The sequence below is a fragment of the Saccopteryx bilineata genome, chromosome 3, assembly GCF_036850765.1.
Source record: "Saccopteryx bilineata isolate mSacBil1 chromosome 3, mSacBil1_pri_phased_curated, whole genome shotgun sequence".
Classification (NCBI taxonomy): domain Eukaryota; kingdom Metazoa; phylum Chordata; class Mammalia; order Chiroptera; family Emballonuridae; genus Saccopteryx; species Saccopteryx bilineata.
In genome coordinates this window covers 144,149,423-144,168,059 of record NC_089492.1, presented here as the reverse complement: position 1 = coordinate 144,168,059, position 18,637 = coordinate 144,149,423, and positions in this window count along the sequence as shown.

Here is an 18,637-nt window from a genome sequence, read left to right as displayed (position 1 = left end):
TATAGACTTGATCACATACAGGTTGGGGAAAAGGAGGGGGAGCATGACACAATAGTCAATTACTAATAAGTTTATAACATTTATCTATAGGATCTATTAAAAGGAAAAAACATTTTTACATATCAAAACTTACAAGGTAACACAATAGTGATAAATGTTGTAAGGTATTCCCCCCCCCCCCAGAAGGAAGGAAGGGGCCAGAGCCACAAAGTTTGGAGTAGCAAACGGCTTTATTGAGTACAGAGCGCACATCCCGCCCGGCAAGGTTCCCTGGCCCCGAGGAAAGAAAGATGGAGGAGAGATGGAGGTCAGGGAAGTTGCAAAGATGAAACCACATGGGAGATATTTAAAGGGTCCCTCTAGGGAAGTGGAGCTACTATGGCGTGGTAAAATTTCACTGGCTGGCAGACAATCACTTCTTTCCAAATGGTTCCTGGGAAGCTTCCTTTGGCGGGCTTGATTGTGGGCAGTCCTAGCCAAAGTGGGCGGGTCTGAGTTACCCACATGACCATCCCCCATTATCCACCGACCTTACATTCTGACCTTTTGTGTTAAATAGAGAAAGGGGTGCCGTTTATTCGTCTGGCTACTTCCTGATGAATAGGGGCATCGTAGGGAGGGGGATATCGGTAGATGGTGGCTTTGAGGGGTGTCAGGAGGAACATCTGTGTGGCTGTGAGTTGAGAAACCACAGATGCGGTCTTGTAAGGATTTAAAAAAAAGAGAGGAGTAATAGGGGAATTTGCAGGGTCCAGCCTTTTGGTGAGCTGGAGATGGATGGAGTCCAGTGGTTCTGACTGCCAGAGGGCCTATAAGGATGCAAGCTTGAGGCAGAACTGTATGTCAGGAGTGGCATAAAAGGGGAAAGGAAGGGGTCCCATCCATTCCCATTACCGAAACCTGTGAGGGAACTAGAGGTCCAGAGTATGAAGGCAAAAACAGAGAAGGCAGCCCCCATGTCCACAAGAAATGAGATGGACTGACTTACCCACTTGTTGCAGAACCCTGGGTTCTCCGAGTCCAGGCCATGTCCTAGGAGTTTGAGCGATGCACCCACCTGGCTGGATTGGCCTTCCATTTGGGCGGCTTGTCCTCCACGTAGAGGTGCTGAGGAAAAAACCTGTTGCCCAAAGGGGCAATCACTCCACCAGTGACTGGGCTGCTTGCAGTCAGAGCAGGGTTCAGTGGGCAGCCACTGGCAGGGGCCCTGCCGGGACCAGTGGTCCTGCTTGCCACACTTAAAGCAAGCTGCTGGTGGCTCTGCTGGTCTCAGGGTCACCACAAGCGTCAGGGTTTGGAGCGTTACTTTCTGCTGCATGTGGGCCTGGCAAACAGCCTTGGCCTGTATTAGTTGGGACCGTTAAAAACTTTAAATGCCATGTTCACAGATTCCAGATAGGGATTTAGGGGTTTTGGAATAAGAGGAAGGAGGCTTGTTTGGAGCCCGGCACCCAGATCTTGCAGGAAATGCTGTAGCCAAAGAAAGGACAGGGCAGGAACTTCCTGAAAGAAAATTGGGGTTGGAAGTCATGAAAACTGGTGTAAGAGCCAATGCCAGGCTGAGAAAGGCCTGACGGAGGAAGGACTAGAGAACACAGTGAAGGGAGGGGCCCCTGGCCAGCAGGGGAGGAGAAAGAGAAGGTAGTAGATGGCGAATAAGAAACAGGTTTTTGTGAAGGTAGGGGAGGAGGCTCTCAGAGGGGAGAGAAACCCGAGCACAAAAGAGGTCCGCAGAGGGACCAGAAAAAAGTCCCAAGAGAGGGAGAAAGAGTGAGGGAGAGAGGCGCCCCCGGGGGTCAGGCAGGAGGGAGAGAGAGTTGGGAGTCCGCGGAGAAGGAAAGATTAGGAGTGGAGGTTTTAGGTGAGGTTTCTCTGGCCAGAAAAATGCCTGCGTGGTGAAACAGGCGGCACAGAGATTAAGGACAGGTGCGCAAAAATTAGAAGCCATAAATGTAAGAGATCTCCAATCAGTTCCCAGCTTTTTTGGCGATAGTTAAATTGGTGAGGGTGTTAACACCGAAAGTCCCTTCAGGAGGCTAATTGAGTGGGTTCTGTGGCCTGGCCACAGCGGAGAAGAAGAACAGTTTCTTCTTCTTTAGGGAGAGAGATTCTTGTGCCCCAACAGCTGCACTCAGTTCTCAGAGTGGTCAGACTTGAGCATTAGCGTCCTAAAAACTCAAGGTCCAGCCACGGATGAAAGTAGATGTGCTTGGGGAGGTCTCCACAGGCACACGCTCACTCGGACAGACAGAAAAGACTTCCCTGACGTAGCTACGGTTTCGGACAGGGAGTCTTGGAGGAGAGAACCGAGAGGAATGCTGGAGGCAGGGGACTTACCGCACCGTGCGCCAAAGTGGGTGTAAGTTCAGAGATCCTGGTTCTTTTTTGGACGGGAGGGGAAAGGAGCAGTCCTTGCAGACTTATAACTCCTTCCGGGGTTTCGGCACCAAAATGTAAGGTATTTTTCCCCTCTGAGAAGGAAGGAAGGGGCCAGAGCCACAAAGTGTGGAATAGCAAACGGCTTTATTGAGTACAGAGCGCACATCCCACCCGGCAAGGTTCCCTGACCCCGAGGAAAGAAAGATGGAGGAGAGATGGAGGTCAGGGAAGTTGCAAAGATGAAACCACATGGGAGATATTTAAAGGGTCCCTCTAGGGAAGTGGAGCTACTATGACGTGGTAAAATTTCACTGGCTGGCAGACGATCACTTCTTTTCAAATGGTTCCTGGGAAGCTTCCTTTGGCGGGCTTGATTGTGGGCGGTCCTAGCCAAAGTGGGCGGGTCTGAGTTACCCACATGACCATCCCCCATTATCCACTGACCTTACAAATGTCATTTTACATATTAACACAGTAGTGATAAATGTAGTTTTATATATCAAAGACATTCCCAAATTTTCTAGGGTCATTGTCACACAGTGAAAAGTTTTAGCTTAGGATAAGGAAATAGTTCCAGAATGCAGGTTTTTCAGGCAAAGGGAGTGGGCTCATGATCCCTTTGTCTAGAGATAAATGTCACTCTTAGGACTCCAGGAGGGGAGGAAGAGCCGGAATCAGTGTAGGATATGTAAACATTGTCTTCTAAAGGATCTTATTGAAGGGAAAGAGGAAGTTTTCAGATATTAATTTTTATCTTCCTTTCTGTCTAGCAAGTGACCTTAGTACTTTCAGAGAACTATTGTTAAACTATGATTAGTTACTAACTTTTGTCCTTGTAAGCCAGGAAGCTCCTGCATTCTTCTCCCTCCATTCTCCACAGAAAGGAGGGGGCAAGAAGCCTGACTTTTCCTCTTTAAAATGGCCTTGCCAATTTACAGTTCTTGGGCACCTTATCACATTCTTCACTGGTTTTATATTCTGAGTCAAATCCTTGACTCATTTTAATGAGGTGCATTAGGTTGTTGAGTAGGCAGGGGCCTAAAGTTAAGGCTAGTATTAGTGATTTGCAGATTTTGTAAGTAGAAACATTAGCCTATATAATATGCAACAGATATTTAACAGGTAGACTTGATGTTTTCATTAACAGTAATTCAGTCTATTGAAGAAACAATTGCTACTTGTTAATTTCTTACAACCTGTACAAACCTTCTGCAATTTACATAAACTCTTAATTTTTATGAACTTTCTTATTTATTCAAAAAGAACTGGCTTTTATAATAATTTATTTTTTTCCTTTTTTTCAGAAGTATTTCTATACTTTATACCTTTTATTATTAAAATCATACAATTCCTTTCTAGTCAGAACTCTTAATTTTAAAAATCTTAATCTTTGTGACAACCAAGCTGGCAATAAGTAATTTTTCTTTAAAATATACTTCCTTTTGGAGAGGTCCTCCCTCTAAGTATCTAAGTAGCTAGTATTAATAGGTTAGGTATAAGCACATATATATTTTCCATTTATCTTGTCGCTTTGCTTCTAGCAAAGGGACTTATATTTCCCTTCTGTATGACTCATAGCAGTACATGCATCAAACCTTAAGACAACTTGTTCTGGCTTTCCTTTACCTCAGTTTCCCTCCCTCCCCAAAGTGTAATTAAAAGGAGGTCCTTAGTGAGTTTTTTCAGATGTTAGCCCTGCGTAGACCAGCCAGCTTCCAGTTTGTGGCTGGAGCAGGGCATGCCGTCCTTCTCAGGGTTAACTTACAAGGGTTGGCAGTGTCAGTCTCTGCTGGGACTGCAGGCTTCAGCTGGCTGTAGTGGATCCAGGCGGATATGCCTTCTGCCTTGGCAGCAGTGGGAGTGGTCAGGATCATGGTGGACTCCCACGTGGACTCATCCATGTGGGAGTCAGTCCTTGGGTGGTGTACTCCTTTACCCAGACTGAGTCCCCAGGCTGGAAGGGATGTACCAGATTTCATGGCATTGCTGGAAGTGCCTTTCAGACAGTCTTTAGGACAGTCTGCTGAGTAATCTGCAGACCCTGTACGTACTTATGGAAAGGGTGGTTACTTAACTCGGCTTATATTTCTTCTCTGAGTTTTGGTACTAAGAGAGGGGTTTTTCCAAACATTATTTCAAAAGGAGTGAATTCTTCCCTGTAGGGGGTGCACCTCACCCTAAGGAGGGCTAAGGGGAGTAAGGTGGGCCACTTTTCATGAGTTTCAAAAACAAATTTGGTTAAAGTTTCCTTTAAGATCCAATTCATACATTCTAACTGCCCTGAACTTTGGGGCCTGTAGGCACAATGTAATTTCCAATTAATATTGAATGCCTTGGCCCTGGCCTGTTGGCTCAGTGGTAGAGCATCGACCTGGCGTGCGGAAGTCCCAGGTTTGATTCCCGGCCAGGGCACACAGGAGAAGCACCCATCTGCTTCTCCACCCCTCCCCCTCTCCTTCCTCTCTGTCTCTCTCTTCCCCTCCCGCAGCCAAGGCTCCATTGGAGAAAAAGATGGCCCGGGCGCTGGGGATGGCTATATGGCCTCTGCCTCAGGCGCTAGAGTGGCTCTGGTTGCAACAGAGCAACACCCCAGATGGGCAGAACATCTCCCCCTGGTGGGCATGCTGGGTGGATCCCGGTCGGGTGCATGCAGGAGTCTGTCTGACTGCCTCCCCGTTTCCAGCTTCAGAAAAATACACACAAAAAAATATATTGAATGCCTTTCCTACTAGCTGTAAGATCTTGGATACAAATGTAGGCCCATTATTAGACCTAATATTAATGGGCAAGCTAAATTTGGGAATAATTTTATATAGCAATTTCTTAACAGCTGTTATTGTGGTCTCATTTTTAGTAGGAAAAGCTTCTACCTATCCTAGAATGATGTCAATTACTTTAGTAAAATCTATTTCTAAATTTTCACCTGGGAAAGTTCTTTTCTCCCTGTTTTTCTTTATAATTTCTTTACTTTGCTTAGTATTTATTTGGGCACAGACTAAACACTCAGACATTATGCCTTCTGCAATAGTTTCTAAGTCTGACTTTTCTAATTATTTCTTCTTAATTTTAGTCATCCCTTTCCTGCTGGCAAAATCTTTTTCTAATTGGCTGCAAATAAACCTTTGGCAACAATGGTTCCAGTAAAGTTACTAAAATTTCTGAAAAACCCCACTGGTCTTAGTGCTACCTTATTGGTAGTATCAACAGCTGCTTGGTTTTTCTTGAGTTTCTACAGAGTTCCCCTCTTTTGGTGTCCTGGATAGTGGATGAAGGCCACTATTTCAGGGGAGCAGGCTCCTGCATTTTTGGGGTGAGGGTTTGAGCCTCACCTTTATTAGTTTTTAAGCCTTCTCCTGACTGTGATGACTACCACAATTATTCATCTATTTTCTATTTTTTCCTTTCCACCTATTTTGTTGAGAATTCTACTGTTAAGCCAATCAATGGCTCCTCTTCGACTGTGCCTGTCTTAGGTTGTTCCTGCCTTTAGGAACCTAACCCATCTTTGGCTAACCAGCCATCTTAGGCGCTGAACAGAGTTACGTGATTGAGGGAGGAGCAATGTCCCTTCCAAAATGCTTAGTTGTTTTTTGTTTTTTTTTTGCATTTTTCTGAAGCTGGAAACAGGGAGAGACAGTCAGACAGACTCCCGCATGCGCCCGACCGGGATCCACCTGGCACACCCACCATGGGGCGATGCTCTGCCCAACAGGGGGCGATGCTCTGCCCATCCCGGGCGTCGCCATGTTGTGACCAGAGCCACTCTAGCGCCTGAGGCAGAGGCCACAGAGCCATTCCCAGCATCCGGGCCATCTTTGCTCCAATGGAGCCTTAGCTGCGGGAGGGGAAGAGAGAGACAGAGAGGAAGGTGTGGCGGAGGGGTGGAGAAGCAAATGGGCGCTTCTCCTGTGTGCCCTGGCCGGGAATCCAACCCGGGTCCTCCGCACGCTAGGCCGACACTCTACTGCTGAGCCAACCGGCCAGGGCCCAAAATGCTTAGTTTTTTTAGCAGCTGATGTTTCTACCTTTTAAAGAACTTATAATAGCCTGACCTGTGGTGGCGCAGTGAATAAAGCGTTGACCTGGAAATGCTGAGGTCACTGGGCTTGCCTGGTCAAGGCACATATGGGAGTTGATGCTTCCAGTTCCTCCCCCCCTTCTCTCTCTGTCTCTCTCCTCTCTCTCTCTCTGTCTCGCCCTCTCCTCTCTAAAAAAATGAATACGTAAAAAAAATTAAAAAACATAATATATTTCCTTTCTACTTTCTGGAGCTGAATGCTATGTAAAAGCTAAGTTGATTGCCTTAGTATCTTCTGGCACCTCTTTGTCTAGAGGTGCATAGACTCTAAGCTTTCCACAATCTAAGAAAGCTGCAGGGGTCTTCTGAGGATAACTTCTGACATCTTAGACCAGCGGTTCTCAACCTGTGGGTTGCAACCCCGGCGGGGTCGAATGACCAAAACACAGGGGTTGCCTAAAGCTGTCAGAAAATATTTAATACATATTTATTATACAGTACAAAAATACAGATTTATTATACAATACAAAAAAATACATATTTATTATACAATACATTTTTAAATAAAATATGTATTTCTGATGGCTTTAGGTGACCCCTGTGTTTTGGTCATTCAACCCCCACCGGGGTTGCGACCCACAGGTTGAGAACTGCTACCTTAGACAAATTTATGGTTCTTTTTCTTAGTATTTTCCCTCATCCTGGCTAACAGAATCTGGTGGAAAGTGTCCAAAATTTTCTCACTTGCTTGGTTGTTAGGGTCCCACTTAGGCCAGGCAACCAGAAACATTTTCTCAAGGTGATCTAGGTTGTCCTACATGGGGCCGTGTATGTACAGTAGATTCTAACAGTCCTGTTAGGGTTTGAGGCTTCCCTGAGAAAGGGGATTCTGAGCTTTCCAATTCTATAGGTCACTTGAAAAAAAGAATTTAAACTATTTCCTATTACATTTATGCTTCAAATTCTAGAGATCTAGTTAAAAGCACCAACTGAAATGACCAATATTTCATAAAATAAATTTTATATTCTACTTAATCATAAATCCCTTTTACATTCTAAGAAAACATACCTTATTTATGTTGTAATTTTATGCACCCTAACAGATAATGTGTAAAAAGCTCAAGAGAAACAGATTTCTGTTCATATCCTTTAGCCTTTTTAATCTGGGCTCCAAACTAAAATGTTTCCTACTACCACAATTGGTCATCTATTTTCTATTTTTTCCTGCCCACCTATTTTGTTGAGAATTCTACTGTGAAGCCAATCAATAGTAGTACTTGTCACTCTGGGTTTGGTGACCTAATATTGTTCAAAAATGATAATAAGCTGAACATTTATACACCATATAAAAGATATCATTAATAATCATTATATTAATAATCGTTACATATTCCCTAATATTTAAACCAAGATTTCAACATCACAGGGCTATGAAATTTTAAATAAAAAGGAGAATTAACAAAAGACTCTTGAAATAACATACATATTTTTAACATAGAAAATATTTTAGAAAATATTTTTTCCATAACAATGGATCCTTGGTACAAAAGGAAGTCTTCATATTTGGCAGACTATACAATTTTATATGCCTCATCATTAGTACAATTTTAGTACAATTTACAATAAGAGGATTGTAAACTACTATCCAAATGAACCACTGATTTACTGAGAAAAATAACGAATGGTCAAAATGCACTCACTATTTTGTAACTACCTAGCTGGCAAAGAGATGCTAACCCTCTTTCTGACCTATAGTCCTTTACCCCATCAAGTCAATATAAGGGCCGGGGTGCCTGGGACTCCTGGTGCCTGGGGAGAGCAGGTGCCGGGAGCTGTGCAAGGAGTCGCCACTTGGCTTCGCTCCTTGGAGCATAAGTGAGTGCAGCGGGGCGCCTGAACACTATGGATGAGGCATGATCCCTGCTGCTGCTTTTCCCCTTTTCTTTCTCTAAGATTCTTCTAAAGGAAAGTTGTGATCTTCTTCTTCTTCTTTTTTTTTTTTAAGTTCTAATCTTCTTAATACTATTCCTACCCTGTATTTTTCAAATGGGTAAAATTTCTTTGGGTCAGTAGGTGGATATCTGAAACTAGTTTTTATTTTATACTTCCTCCAGCACTCTCTTAGGTCTTTAGTTAGTTTTTAGCTTTAAGCAATATAATATTTCTATCAGTTTTGCTAGTCTTATAATTTGTGGGCTTGTTTACAAATTTCCTTTCACTTTGCCCTCTGGTTTTAAGCCAGAAATTTCCAATTGAAATCGCCTCTTTAAGGCTAAGTGTCTCGCAACAGAGGAGAGATAGGAGCTAACAGAAAAAGCAATTTCCTCTGGGGAAAAGTTGGACAGAGAATCTTGAAACTAGAGGTCTTGGATCCAAGAAAAGAGATCTAGCAAGTCCGAGAAAGGTGGCTCAAATCAGAAAGTGTCACGAGAGATTTCTCTGATGAACAAAGAGAAGCTTCAGAACAATTTACCAAGTACATTTACACTTGACTTTTAGGCAGTTCAACAGACAACAGAAGGGGTTGCCTTGTCAGGGGCCTCTCAGGTGCTCGCCAGGCTGTGTCCCTCATGGGAGCCACAAACCGGAAACTCAGGTGTAGGCACCAGAGTTCCCCACTCACACACCAATCACTCAGGGGTTTTTAGACAGATATGATAAAAGCAAAGAATGAGATCTCAACATGAACAGATAGCACAAAGGTGTCCCTGGAAGTCCGAGGCAGGACTTACTCTCCACCAACTGTCTTCCCAGAGCACATGTCCCTGGAAGTCTGAGGCAGCACTCAGTCCCCACTAATGGTCTTCCTAGAGCACAAACAAATGTTCCCACTAATTATCTTTCCTGAGAGCACAAACAAATGTGTCCCCAAAAAGCCTGAGGCAGGTTCTAACTCTCCACTGATGTCTCAGTCTTGGAGAGCCTATTGAGTGAGTGTGATCGCAGCCGATCCTCTGCACAATAGTTTCAAACTAACTAGTCACAAACAGAATTCAACAAAGCAAAATATTTGCCATACTTACCTCTGGAGGTCAGAATTTACACTCCTGGAATTCTCTGCTGAATCATCAAATTTAGGGACTGGGGGTGTCTGCTGAGAAGTCTTCCGAAACCCACAGGAAAACTGGAGACCTGGAATGTCTCAGGGGGCGCCCCTCCTAGAGATCCAGCGGGGTCAGGCAACTTTCCGGAGAGGCTAGCTGGTCTGGGTGTCTCTACCCGGTAATGCAGAACACTGGCATCCCGGACAAGCCCCCAAATGTTGTAACATACCATACCTTAATCTGCGGGTTATGTAGAGACACCAAGGCAGGATACAGAAAAATTTTTAGGAGATTTATTAATAAAACAGCTACATATGACTTACATGGGGTATAGCTAACCCAAATTGTGCAGCCTCGAATTAGCTCTGAGGCTAGTTATATAGACTTGATCACATACAGGTTGGGGGAAAAGGAGGGGAAGCATAACACAGTAGTCAATTACTAATAAGTTTATAACATTTATCTATAGCAGTGGTTCTCAACCTTTCTAATGCTGTGACCCTGCAATACAGTTCCTCATGTTGCAGTGACCCCAAACCAAAAAATAATTTTGGTGGCTACTTCATAACTGTAATTTTGCTACAGTTATGATTCGGAATATAAATACCTGATATGCATTATGTATTTTCCGATGGCTTTAGGCGACTCCCCCGGGGTCGGGACCCACAGGTTGAGAACCGCTGACCTATAGGATCTATTAAAAGGAAAAACATTTTTACATATCAAAACTAACAAGGTAACACAATAGTGATAAATGTCATTTTATATATTAACACAGTAGTGATAAATATCATTTTATATATCAAAGACATTCCCAAATTTTCTAGGGTCATTGTCACACAGTGAAAAGTTTTAGCTTAGGATAAGGAAATAGTTTTAGAATTCAGGTTTTTCAGGCAAGGGGAGTGGGCTCGTGATTTCTTGTCTAGAGCAGTGGTAGTCAACCTGTTCCCTACCGCCCACTAGTGGGCATTCCAGCTTTCATGGTGGGCAGTAACAGAGCAACCAAAATATAAATAAAAAGATAGATTTAACTATAGTAAGTTGTTTTATAAAGATTTATTCTGCCAAACTTAGCAAAAATCTGACATAAAGTACTTGGTAAGTAATTATTATTATATGCTTTAACTTGCTGTAACTCTGCTTTATAAATTTTATAAAGTAAAGTTACTTCCCTACTTTATAAATCACCATTACTTTGGAACTGGTGGGTGGTTAGAAAATTTTACTACTAACAGAGATACAAAAGTGGGTGGTAAGTATAAAAAGGTTGACTACCCCTGGTCTAGAGATATACATCACTCTCAGGACTCCAGGAAGGGAGGAAGAGCCAGAATCAGTGTAGGATATGTAAACATTGTCTTCTAAAGGATCTAATTGAAAGGAAAGAGGAAATTTTCAGATGTTAATTTTTATCTTCCTTTCTGTCTAGCAAGTGGCCTTAGTCCTTTCAGAGAACTATTGTTAAACTATGATTAGTTACTAACTTTTGTCCTTGTAAGCCAGGAAACTCTGGCATTCTTCTCCCTGCATTCTCCACAGATAGGAGGGGCAAGAAACCTGACTTTTCCTCTTTAAAATGGCGTTGCAAATACTAAGTTTTACAGTTCTTTGGCACCTTATCACAGAAGGAGGAAGAGGAGGAGGAGGAGGAGGAGGAGGAGGAGGAGGAAGAGGAGAAGAAATAAGAAAAAGCCCAGGTGAGGCTACTCTGGGTCACTGAAAAGTCAGAGAAAAGGAGATTTGGAAACAGGTTCAGGGGGTTAAGTTGGGACAAGATGCCACTGCCCATTGCTCCTCTTGTTGCAAGTGTCATGGAGACTCCTTGAGTTAAAGAGATGCATGCCTAAGAAGGAAAAAGGCAAGGTTGTTGTAAGGCCAGTAGCCGCGACCACCATTACAGCCACCTGGCCAGTGCAGGTTCGCATGAGATTTGGACAGATGGTAATAAAACAATGGAGCCAAAAACTGGTGGGCCAGGCCCTGGCTGGTTGGCTCAGTGGTAGAGCATCAGCCTGGCATGCAGGAGTCCTGGGTTCGATTCCCAGCCAGGGCACACAAGAGAAGCACCCATCTGCTTCTCCACCCCTCCCCCTCTCCTTCCTCTCTGTCTCTCTCTTCCCCTCCTGCAGCCAAGGCTCCATTGGAGCAAAGTTGGCCTGGGCACTAAGGATGGCTCTGTGGCCTCTGTCTCAGGTGCTAGAATGGCTCTGGTTGCAACAGAATGACGCCCCAGATGGACAGAGCATCGCCCCCTGGTGGGCATGCCGGGTGGATCCCGGTCGGGCGTATGCGGGAGTCTGTCTGACTGCCTCCCCATTTCCAACTTCAGAAAAATAAAACAACAACAACAACAAAAAAAAACCTGGTGGGCCATCAGCTTTAATCCTAGCTTGCACTCAGCAGGCAAGTAAAAACACACACTGGACTCCAAAACCCACTCATTCAGTGCTCACAAAGCTACTGACTTATCCGAGTTTCCTAGAATCAAAGGTTTCTAGCTCACTAGCCTTATTCACCTCTGTTCCCCATCTCCTTCTCTCTGCACAAACTGGCTTCTCCTTTAGCATTCTGCCATCTTAGCTGCTTCTCCTGGCCTCCTCCACATGGCCTTTCTCTGCTCTCTCTAGCATGGGTTCCTCCTAGAATTGTTCTCCAGGAACAATGTGATCTCTTTTTCTTGTAAAACCTTTTGGCCAAAAGCCCTCCCTCAACACATATTAACATAATCACACCCATCCCAAGCAGTCACTTGGGCGACGGGCTTCCACATGGGCAGCACCATCTTTAACAAAGTGAGCATAATGTATTTTATCTGCCCAACAGTTGTGCTCCTAAGAGGAAAAGTGTGTTCTGGGTTTTTTGTCTTGAAGGTGAGATAAGAAACCCCCTTTTACTAAGAGGCTTAAAAGGCATTTTATGATTTAGGCCAAGTGTTCAGAGAGATTTTGTAAATATGATTTATATATTGAATACTTGTTTGTGATTTACACCAGCTCAAGATGGCTGATCGCATTCCTGCTTAGGAAGGGCTGTTATATTGTAAATGGAGAGGTTTTTGTACTAGAAGATTTTGAGAGGTTGGACGAAGGAGACTCAACTTGTCCCCCTCCCTTTCCCACACCGTAATGGGTGATTTAGAAGCGTTTATCCTCTGACATCATGTAAGTCCCCTCCCATCCTGAAATCATGTGATTGACGTATGTACCTCTAGACAAAGGAATCCCGAGATCCATGTATGTGAACTTGTGTTCTGTAAAGGGTATGTATAAGATGTAAGAAATCTAATTTCAGGGAGCAGGTGTTTTTGGAGCTACTTGCCCACGTGCTCCGCTGACTTTTTTTTTTTTTTTTTTTTTTCCATTTTTCTGAAGCTGGAAACAGGGAGAGACAGTCAGACAGACTCCCGCATGCGCCCGACCGGGATCCACCCGGCACGCCCACCAGGGGCGACGCTCTGCCCACCAGGGGGCGATGCTCTGCCCATCCTGGGCGTCGCCATATTGCGACCAGAGCCACTCTAGCGCCTGAGGCAGAGGCCACAGAGCCATCCCCAGCGCCCGGGCCATCTTTGCTCCAATGGAGCCTTGGCTGCGGGAGGGGAAGAGAGAGACAGAGAGGAAAGCGCGGCGGAGGGGTGGAGAAGCAAATGGGCGCTTCTCCTGTGTGCCCTGGCTGGGAATCGAACCCGGGTCCTCCGCACGCTAGGCCGACACTCTACCGCTGAGCCAACCGGCCAGGGCTCCGCTGACTTTTTAAATAAATTCTCTTTTCCTCTTTTGCAGTTATCTGAGTGTCAATCCTCCACTGGATTGCTTTCCTGCAACAAAGTTTTTTTTTTGTTTTTTTTTTTTACAGAGACAGAGAGGGAGTCAGAGAGAGGGATAGACAGGGACAGACAGACAGGAACGGAGAGATGAGAAGCATCAATCATTAGTTTTTCTTTGCGCATTGCAACACCTCAATTGTTCATTGATTGCGTTCACATATGTGCCTTGACCGCGGGCCTTCAGCAGACCGAGTAGCCCCTTGCTCGAGCCAGCGACCTTGGGCTCAAGCTGGTGAGCTTTTGCTCAAACCAGATGAGGACTCGCTCACGCTGGAGACCTTGGGGTCTCGAACCTGGGTCTTCCGCATCCCAGTCCGACGCTCTATCCACTGCGCCACCGCCTGGTCAGGCGCAACAAAGGTTTTAAAGGCTGGGAGTTTAGGGGAGGTCTTAGGAGAGGACCTCAAGAGGAGATTCATCAGCTTTATGCTGATGCACCAAGATGAGATTTGTTCCCTTAACTCCATCCATCCTTGGGTGTGGTTGGCACAAATGGCATTAATTGGGTTTCTGTTATCTATCTCTCTGAGTAGGGTGATTTAAGCTATTTACCTTTTTGGTTGTGGAGAAGTATAAATCATTTACTCTTAAGAGTTCTTGGTTAGGGAAGATAGGACTTTGCAATTTACTAGATGGCTGTAAACTGCTTGGTTGTTTAACTGTCTGTCTCACCCTATTCCACTTGTCCTGGCTTACTGGCTTGCCTCACGCAGATAATCTGTTTTTGTTTTTCTTTTTTTTTCTATTTTTTTAAAATTTTTTTTATACATTTCAGTTTGGGAAGCTTCAGTTTACTAATTTGGCCATGTCAAGTCTTCTGATATGGCTATCAAAGGTTTTTTGTTTTTTTTAAAAAAAGATTTTATTTATTGATTTTAGAGAACAGGGGGAGAGAAAGAAAAGGAGAGAGAGAAAGGGGCATGTTAGGCTTAAGCTACAAATTGTTCACAGCAGCTACCAGTTTCAGTTAAGATGACAAAAATAACTGACCCTACCAAAATCACAATGACCTAGCCCCAAGCCAGTTTAAGTCAAGTTGCAAAAAGTGTTATAAGGTAACCTGCAAGTTCCATTAAGGAGTCCTGAGGAGCCACTGCGCCACTTCACCCGCAGGTGTTGTAAAGTACCAAAAGCTACAGAATCGATATTAATATTTTAAGAGGCTTTAAAAAACATTTTATTAATTTGGGTTAAGGTGTGCAGAGAAATTTTGTGAATAATCTCTGTACTGTGTGATTGGCTTAAAGCCAGGATGGCCCTTGGCATTGTATTGTAAATGCAAAGGGAAGGAAAACATGGATTCCCTGACATTCCACCACACCTGTGGGGAAAGGGGTGAATGGCTAGCTAGGTGCAGGAAGAGAAAAGCCAAAATAAACCTTTTCTTATAGTAATGAGCCATTTGCGGGCATTTGTCCCCACGGAAACTACCTCTTCCATATGAATGCATATAGTTAATGTGTGTGACTCTGGACAAAGAGATGGCAGATAAACATTAGAAAATATAGGAATGTCTTTTAATATGTAGAGACATCTTTCTATCATTGTGTTGAATTGTAAATTTTGTTTTTTTCCAAAATGATGTATGGCTTGCAAATTGAACATGGTCCTATCATGTTAAAGGACATATGACTATAACCAACAGTGATAAAGGGCACCTAATTGCAATTTTTGCTTCTATACTTCCTGTTGGAATCCATGGGAATCCAAAAGACCAGAGTAACAGGCTTTATTGAAAGGAAGAAAGGAACCCTGCCGGGCACTTCTCTTGGGGAGAAGAGCACCGGTTATAGACTAGGGGTGAGTTATATAGCGTTTGGGAGAGCCTGAGGGGATACTGAGGCAAAAGTCCTGGTATGTCCGGAATGCTCCTCCTTGGGGGGCTTCGAGCATGTGGGTGTTGAATCAAAAGTCCTGGTATGAGGCCCTGGCTGGTTAGCTCAGTGGTAGAGCATCAGCCTGGCGTGCAGGATTCCAGGCCAGGGCACACAGGAGAAGCGCCCATCTGCTTCTCCACCCCTCCCCCTCTCCTTCCTCTCTGTCTATCTCTTCCCCTCCCGCAGCCAAGGCTCCATTGGAGCAAAGATGGCCCGGGTGCTGGGGATGGCTCCTTGGCCTCTGCCTCAGGTGCTAGAATGGCTCTGGTCACAACAGAGCGACACCCCAAATGGGCAGAGCATCGCCCCCTGGTGGGCAGAGCGTTGCCCCATGGTGGGCGTGCCGGGTGGATCCCGGTCGGGCGCATGCAGGAGTCTGTCTGACTGCCTCCCCGTTTCCAGCTTCAGAAAAATACAAAAAAAAAAAAAAAAAAAAAAAAAAATAGTGCACGGTCGTGTCTCTCAGAAAAATACAAAAAAAAAAAAAAAAAATAGTGCACGGTCGTGTCTCTCAGGGCAGTCACGTCCAAACAGTGCACGGCGGGCTTTACTACAAAAAAAAATAAAAGAAAGAAAAAAAAGTCCTGGTATGTCTGGAGCCCCTCCTTGGAGTGGCTTGTCAGCTTTTTGGAATTCCTCTGTGTCAGGGGTGATAGACCAGTAAGGGTAAGGTCTGACAGATAAGTGGAACATCAAGAGGGCAGTTTGGAATACACATATTTATATCTATCACTTCCCACTTGCAAAACTATAAAAACTAAGTAGAACAGAGGGCGGGCGCTCTCCCTCAGATTTCTGTTGGAGGAGCCACTGCTTGGCCAAGCTAGACAATAAAGTTTTGGTGTGTAATCAACGGATTTTGTTCGTGTCTTCAATGTTTCGAGTAACCTCCGGATTAGGCTTAACACCATAAAGACACCAAATCTAGATGAATTTTTGAGGAGTTTATAATTAATCGGCTAGCTACATGGGGCACAATCCCAAATCATGTAGGCCTAATACAGTTCTGAGCCTGCTTTTATACAAAATCAAGTACTGGTTGGAGTGGATAAAGAGGGGCTTGTGATCCCTTTGCCATGACCAGCAAACTGCGGCTCGTGAGCCACATGCGGCTCTTTGGCCCCTTGAGTGTGGCTCTTCTACAAAATACCATGTGCGGGCGCTACCTCAGTAAGGAATATACCTGCCTATATAGTTTAAGTTTAAAAATTTGGCTCTCAAAAGAAATTTCCATCAATGTACTGTTGATTTTTGGCTCTGTTGACTAATGAGTTCGCTGACCACTGGTAGAGGTATGTTACTCTGACTTTAGGGTGAGTCCGAGTATATGAATTCTTGATTAAGGTACATAAACATTGTTTTCAGATAAGTTCTATCTCCTTTGCTCTGTGTGGCAAGTGGCCTCAAGCACCCTTTTAGAGAATTCTAGGAATTAGCTAAACTATGACTCGATGACCCAGCTGCCCTATAAGCCAGGAAGCTCCTGGATTCTTCTCTTTCCTTTCTCCACAGAAAGGAGGGGGTAAGAGGCTTGACTTTTCCTCTTTAAAATGGCATTGCTAATGCTAAGTTTTACAGTTCCTTGGTACTTTATCACAAAAGAACTTACTAGACTTGAATCATAATAGTTTCTGTAAGTTCTAACCTTAAGCTGAAAGGAACCTTCCATCCTTAAGGGCACAAAGGAACTGCCATGAGAATGTCCGCCAGACTGAAGGACAAGCCTAACCAGATGCCAGCAACCTGTGCCAACTGTTCTCCTATACACCCTCTTCCCTACTGTATGGCCAGTATTCACGGCTACTACCGCAGCCACCTGGCCAATGCAGGTTCTCATTTGATTCGAACCGACGGTAAAGAATCAACAGAGCTGAAAACTGGTGGTTCATTTTCCTTTATTCTAGACTTGCACTTGGCGAGTAAAAACACACACTGGGCTCCAAAACCCACTCATTCAGCGCTCACAAAGCTACTGACTCATCTGAGTTTCCTAGAATCAAAGGCTTCCACCTCACCAGTGTTATTCACCTCTGTTCCCCATCTCCTCCTCCATGAACTGGCTTTTCCTTCCCCATTCTGCCATTTTTGCTACCACCTCCTTGTGGCTTCCCTGTCCTGCTCCAGCCTGGGTTCCTCACCCCTACAAGAATGTGGCCACTTTCCCCAAATGGTCTCCTAGCTCCATCTTTTAAAAGCTTTTGGCACAAAAGCCCTCCCCCAACACAAAATAGCATAACCATGCCCCTTCCCAAGCAAGAAGGCAATATTATCACCTAGGCAACACCCATCCACGTGGGCAGTGCCAACTTTAACAAAGTGGGCAAAACATATTTTTTGTCTGACACCTACCTTTGCTCAGAAAGGTTGTTGTCCTTAAGAAACGATCTACTGCCTGACCAGGCGGTAGTGCAGTGGATAGAGCATCGGACTGGGATGAGGAGGATCCAGGTTCGAGACCCCCAAGGTCGCCAGCTTGAGCGCGGGCTTATCTGGTTTGGGCAAAGCTCACCAGCTTGGACCCAAGGTCGCTGGCTTGAGCAAGGGGTTACTCCGTCTGCTGTAGCCCCACGATCAAGGCACATATGAGAAAGCAATCAATGAATAACTCAGGTGTTGCAACAAAAAACTGATGATTGATGCTTCTCACCTCTCTCTGTTCCTGTCTGTTCTTATCTATCCCTCTCTCTGACTCTCTCTCTGTCTCTAAAAAAAAAAAAAAAAAAAAAAGAAATGATCTCCTACAGCTCATAAAAGGCAAAAATAAATATTCTTTTTGATCAGTTTTGATCCCCTGCAACTTCTTTCTGGCTGTACCTAATAATAAGGTGACCAACTTTTTTATAATGAAAAGGACAAAAATAAATTGAAGAAAACAATATTGTAAATAAAAGAGATATTTTATTAATTGCAACAATAATACACTATAATATGATAAATGCATAATAAAACATTTGTAATATTTTATATTGTAGTTATGCTTACATGCCTATTAATTTTTAATAATAATTGTAAGAAAAAAGTACTCATTTAGATACAGATACAATACATCACACACAATGGATCAACTCTGCATCAATCAAATACAGACATTTACAGATTAGTCTTCTAATATCAAAAAGGAGGACATAAAAAAAACACAAGAAAAAAAAGGAGGACATGTAGGAGGATATTTTTCAAGGGAGGACAGAACTTAGAAAAGGACTGTCCTCCCTAAAGGAGGACGATTGGTCACTGTTGGTCAAATAAGTTTGTAAATATGATATATATGTTTGCTCGCTTATAGTTTGCTTTGGGTATGGGAGACAGGCTGTGAGCAGGCAGGGTCATTATAGCATAAGGCTCGGTTTTAAAACTAAGCATTTCCCCACACCCTTGGCTGTTGCATGATGTCGGGTGGTGCACTCTCATGAGGAATCCCATTATGACTCAGATAAGTGGCTTTGTATCAGAGACTTCCTTGTTTGTATATTGAGTTAAAGGTTTTGATTTC